This window comes from Calonectris borealis, chromosome 25, assembly GCF_964195595.1.
Source record: "Calonectris borealis chromosome 25, bCalBor7.hap1.2, whole genome shotgun sequence".
Lineage (NCBI taxonomy): Eukaryota > Metazoa > Chordata > Aves > Procellariiformes > Procellariidae > Calonectris > Calonectris borealis.
The window spans coordinates 8,677,107-8,683,106 of NC_134336.1; positions in this window are offsets into that span (position 1 = coordinate 8,677,107).

Genomic DNA, 6,000 nt, shown 5'->3' on the forward strand with positions numbered 1-6,000 from the left:
GAAGGATGGGGGGCAGAGAGGGAAAGACAAGGAAAGGGAGTAGGACACAGATTGTCAGGGAAAGACAAGGACAGGGAGCAGGACAGGGCGATACAGAGAGAGAAGAAAGGCACAGGGAGGCAGGACAAAGGGAAAGACAGGCAAAACTAAGGGACGGGGAGCAGGACACAGAAGGAGGTAAAAGAGCCTGGGCTGGGCAGCAGGACAGAGAGATGGAAGGAAAAAACAGCACTGGGCTGCAGGACAGAGATGGAGTGAGAAATAGCCGCGGCAGGGAGCAGGACAAAGTGAGAGCGGGGGGGGGAACCTGAAAAGGGAGTAGGACAGAAAAATAGGGTGGGGGAGAGACAGGGAGCGGGACAGAGAAACAGAGAGAGACTTAGAGGGCCAGGGAGCAGGGCAGAGAGATGGAGCAAGAAGGGGAACAGAGATGGGCGGCAGAACAAAGGGAAGGAGAGACAAGAACGGGGAACAGGGAGCAAGACAAAGGGACAGGAGAGAAAAAAAACAGTGACGGGTGCAGGACCGAGATGGAGGAATTTAAAAGAAGAGGCCAGAATGACAGCGAGAGAAAAAAGGAAGAGGGGGCAGGACACCACTGGAGGACAAAACCAGCTGTGATGGGCAGTGGGACAGAGAGACGAAGAAAGGAAAACTAGAGAGCGAGAGAGAGAGGAAAGAAGGCACAGCCAGCTGGACAGGGGGGGTTAGTGAGAAAGGGTGGGGCAGGGAATGAGGGAAGGGTGAGGCCGCACCTCGAATCCTGTGTTCAGTTTTGGGCCCCTCACTACAAGAAGGACATGGAGGTGCTGGAGCGTGTCCAGAGGAGGGCAACGAAGCTGGTGAAGGGCCTGGAGCACAAGCCTTATGAGGAGCGGCTGAGGGAACTGGGGTTGTTTAGCCTGGAGAAGAGGAGGCTGAGGGGAGACCTCATCGCGCTCTACAGCTACCTGAAAGGAGGTTGTAGCGAGGTGGGTGTTGGTCTCTTCTGCCAAGTAACTAGCGATAGGACGAGAGGAAATGGCCTCAAGTTGCGCCAAGGGAGGTTCAGATTGGACATTAGGAACAATTTCTTTACTGAAAGAGTGGTCAGGCCTTGGAACAGGCTGCCCAGGGAAGTGGTGGAGTCACCATCCCTGGAGGTATTTAAAAGACGTGTAGATGAGGCCCTTAGGGACATGGTTTAGTGGGCATGGTGTGTTGGGTTGACGGTTGGACACGATGATCTTAGAGGTCTTTTCCAACCTGTATGATTCTATGATTCTATGATTCTATGATTCTATGATTCTATGAATGGGACAGAGAGAAAGAGAGAAAAGAGAAAAAGGACCGAAGGACAGCAAGAGAAAAAAAAGGACAGGGATCTGGACAAAGATGGAGAAAGAAGCAGCAGGAAAAGAGGAAGAGAGGCAGAAAGAGGGAGACGGAGGCAGGAAGAGAGAGAGAGCTAAGGGCTAGGGGCAGGACAGAGATCGCAAGAAAACCTGCAGTGGGCAGAAGAAAGGAGAGGGAGTAAAAAGGAATAGGGGCAGGGAGAAGGACAGAGTGACAGACAAGAATAACAACGAAGAGAAAGAGAGAAACAGGGACAGTGAGCAGCACAGAGGGATGGGGAAAGAAAGAGAGGCCTCAGGAGCCCTGCAGAGAGATGGAGGAAGCGGGGAGGGGAAGGGTGAGGGAGCAGCAGAGAGAGACAGAAGAGAGATGAACAGGAAGAAGGACAGGGACAGTGGGATACAGAATGGAAAACCGCAGTGACAGTGAGCAGGGCAGGGGGCTGGAGGCAGAGAGAGAGGGAAGCAGAAGGAGGGAGAAGGGAAGACAAGGACAGGGAGCGGGACATACAGGCAGAGAGAGACAACTCACGACAGGGAACAGGCCAGAGAGACTGTGAAAAACAGAGCGGGATGCAGACCAGGACAAAGAGACAGAGAAGAAACAACAGCAATGTGCTGCAGGGCAGAGACAGAGGAAGGCAAAAAGAGGGACAGGGAGCAGGAGGGAGGGGCAGCAAGAAAAAGACAGGGGCGGGTAGAGCGACAGGGAAAGAGGGACTTGGAGAAGAGAGGACGGGGAGCAGAACACAGCAATAGAAGAAGAGAGGTATGGGGAAGTGAAAAAAATGACACAGAGGGAAATGGGAGGGGGGGGCTGGGAGGGACTGCGATGCAGAAGAGGGGTGACACGGCCCCGAGGGGCTGGGACTCACTGCAGCTCCCGCTCTCTGCACTGCCAGGCAAATGTTACAGTTCAAGCACTTCTTTCTCTGTCCGTCTGTCCTCTCCTCCCTTCCTCTTCGGTAGCTCCACCTGCTTGCCTGTCCTCACCTCAGCTGGGCCGCAGCTGGAGCAGAGCCCGCACCTCCCAAGACCAACATGGCCGCCCAGCAGCCCCGTGCCCCAGGCCTACAGCTCCCGGCATGCCCCGGGAACCAACATGGCCGCCCGGCAGCCCGTGCCCCGGGCCTACAGCTCCCAGCATGCCATGGGGCGCGGCTTCCTGCTGCCTGGCCTGAGAGGCGGCTCAGGGCCACGCCAGGGCTGGGGCGCTGCTTCCTGGATGCCGTGGCAGCGATGGGCACAGGGACAGGCTGCCAGCTCCCGGGGCCAGGTACGTGTGCGGGCTGTCAGGGTCACCCCTGCCTGGTTTTTCCCAGCGAAGCCCCAGGAGGTGCCGAGGCTGCAGCCCTGGGGCCGAGGCTCCAGGAGCCGGGCATTTCTGCGGGCGCTGCTCCCTGCCAGGCCCCACTGCCAGCTGCCGGCTGCCTGGGGCTTCTCCCCGTTGTCTCCAGCTCTGCTTTCTGCCAGCGCCGGGGGCTCCGCAGGACATCTTGCCCTCTCCCCGCCACCGTGCTGACCCACGTCTGCAGCTGGTCTGTGGTGTCCACGTCAGACAGCTCATTTGGGGGTGGCAGGTCTCTCCTGAAGCACCCTGGGAACGGGGACAGAGCAAACCCCATCCCTCCCTTCCGATCTTTGTCCCCAGGGAGACCCAGTGGAGACGGACCGTGCGCTGGAGAGCGTCCCGCAGGGAGGTGACAGCCGTTGGCAGAGAGGTGCTGAGAGCCACCTGACAGCAAAGGCGTCCGGTGGCCGCAGAGCAGCCCAGGTGAGCTGTGAGTTCCCCCGTGAGAGACCCTGCGCCCAGGGAGCACCTCCCCAGAGAGCAAAGGCCGTATCCAGCCAGCTGGTGCTGGGTACGGCTACTCCAAGGGGTCTTCGCAGGGGGGACGGGGTCACCTGCCTGGTGGCTCTGACACAGACATGATGAGCTGAAGCCCTGTGGCCATGGCTGGCCGGTTCAAAGTCTCCGAGTGCCTCCGCCTTTCTCCCCAGGAGTGTCCAGCCTGGGCACTTTTTCAGGGCGTGACGGATGATGTGAAGATGGATGCTGGTGCTGTCCTGGTGGATCTTCCACTTGGGCACGGTGGGCACCCCCACTTCAGAGTTGTGGTGTCTGAGATCTGGGGCCACCTGAAGAGAGAGACCTCCAGGGAGTTTGTGTTCAATGTTTTGATATCTTGGGGCTACAATGTGCTAGGGATATGGGGCGCTAGGGTTCCAGCGTGCTAGGGTTATGGGGTTTGAGGGTTATGGGAGTTTACGCGACTTAGGATTAAAGCATGTTATTGTTATGGTCAGGATCTGGGTTTGCAAGCGCTGGGTTCCTGGGGTTGGGTTGGTTTTGCCTTATGTTGTGTTCTGGGTGGTCTTTTTTTTGGAAAGTCCTTTTGTAGCTTGCTTGCATTTTTAGGGTTTGGATAGGGGTCTTTGGTTTTTGTGTGACGTGTCTTCTGCTTGTTTTTTTGCTGTCCTTGTGGTTTGTGTTGCATTTTCTGTCTTGTATCCACCGTTTGTGGTCTAATCTGTGTGACCGGGCCGGGCAGTGTCACTTCTCTTGTGTTCCAGCTCATTTCCACTGAGTCACTAGGGAGGTGGTTAGGTATGGAGGGCTTGCAGTTTGTGGAGAATGACTGCCAGACGACCGACAGCCACTTCTGGGGTGTGGGAGGAGTTCGGGTCCATAGGTAATGACTGCCGGAGGACTAAGTGTACTTCTGAATTTGTGTGGACTCCCAAAGAAATGGTGGGATGCCACCAGCGGCACAGAAGGACAAGGGCTTCCCCAAGGGTACATGGCTTGTTGGTTATTGCTTCTGAGTAAGCAACTGAGTAATTTTGAGTAAGTCTTGTGAGGGGTAGTGGACTCAAGGGGAGACCTTGTGTTCCTCATCAGTGCCTCAGGGGTTTCCTGTCATGTTTTGTTTGTTTGCTTTTTGTTTGCTGTGCTGAATTTAAAAGGCTTATTGTAGCTCTTTGGATTTCTGTCCTTAAAGGAAGTCTCTAGGATTTCTACCCAGGAGCGAGATGTCCAGAAGGGACTGTCCTTGTACACTGATGTCAGCCTTCCGTCTAGAGCACTGTCTGGTGGTGGTGTATTTTAATGGTAATGTAACTCAAATGCATCTTAAATATACAAGCTTTGCCGTTGTTCCTGCTATGCCTGGGGGACGATTCTCAGCAGCTCATAAACAGTGTGTTCTGCTGTGCTTTACCTGTTAGAAATAATCTGTCACCAGAAATGTCTTCCTTAGTGCCTGCACAGAGCAAGAACCTCCAGTAGCAAGGGCATGCTGACCCTTGGGCAGCTTCAAAGCGACGGATAAATGTAAATAGGTTAAAAATCCAGTCCTATGGTAGCAGTGTGCGCGTCAAAGTTCACCTGACTCTCCACGCTGACGCAGCCTGTCACAATTTTTTGCGGGTAAGGGTGGATGAAGTCAGTATAAGCAGGTGTTGTAACTGGCCAGGCAGTTCATCTAAAGAAACGAAACGTTACCTTTGCTTGGAGTGCCATGCCTTTAGATATGGGGGTGTATTGCCTTTCCTTCCCTGGTGTGAGCACAGAGAACTGAGAGGTGTTTCCATCGGGGGGAGGGAAAGCCATCCAACAGTCATCACAAGCCTCAGAGCATGTGGTCCTTGATGGAGGCGTAAGTGCTTGGGACAGTTTTACTTCTAAGCCCTAAGCCCTAAGCCTAACCCTAAAACGAAACCCTAAGCCTATCCCTAACCCTAAACCTGAACCATAATCCTAACCCCGACCCTAACCCTAGCCCTAACGATACCCTAAGCCTAACCCTAACCCTAGCCCCTAACCCTAACATTAAGATAAGGCCAGGAAGCAGGACACGGCGATAGAAAAACGAGAAGGAGAGGGAGCAGGAGAAAGCGATGGAGAGAAAGGGAAAAATAGCAGCAGGCTATAGGACAGACAGGGAGGAATTAGAAACTACAGACAGGGAGAGAGGCAGAGAAAGAGAAAGCAAAAAATAGTGATGGGCTAAAGGCAGAGAGGGAGGAGTTAAAAAATGGGGGCAGGGGACTGGTCTGTGGCCATAAACATAAATGGTCATTGGCTGCTTTGACTGAACTTTCCATGAATGCCACCAGATACACTCAAGCACCCTGAGATGTCCCCTCCCTTTGCTGGCCCTGCACCGCGGGCAGCCGAGTGCCACACGGCCAAGCCCGCTGCATCTGCCCCAGGCTGTCTTGCCCTGGCTGGCTGCTGACAGGAGGGGACACCAGGTGGTGACAGCCTGGGGGGTGACAGGACACCAGGCGCTGATGGGCCCGGGGGGTGACAGGAGGGACACCGGGCAGTGGCAGGCCTGGGGGGTGACAGGAGGGACACCAGGTGGTGACGGCCTAGGGGGGTGACAGGAGGGACACTGGGCAGGGACAGGCCTGGGGGGTGACAGGAGGGACACCAGGCAGTGACAGGCCTGGGGGGTGGCAGGACACCGGGTGGTGACAGGCCAGGGGACAGCAGGGAGACCAGCGGCCCGGGGTGGTGACAGGCCCGGGGCTGACGGGCCCCCCCTCCCCTCGGGGGCGCTTGGTGTTAGGATGAAGAGCGCGGGGCCGCCACGCCCACGTGACGCCGGCCTTTTGTCATAATGCGCTGGGTCACGTGAGGCGCGGGGGGGGGGTGCAG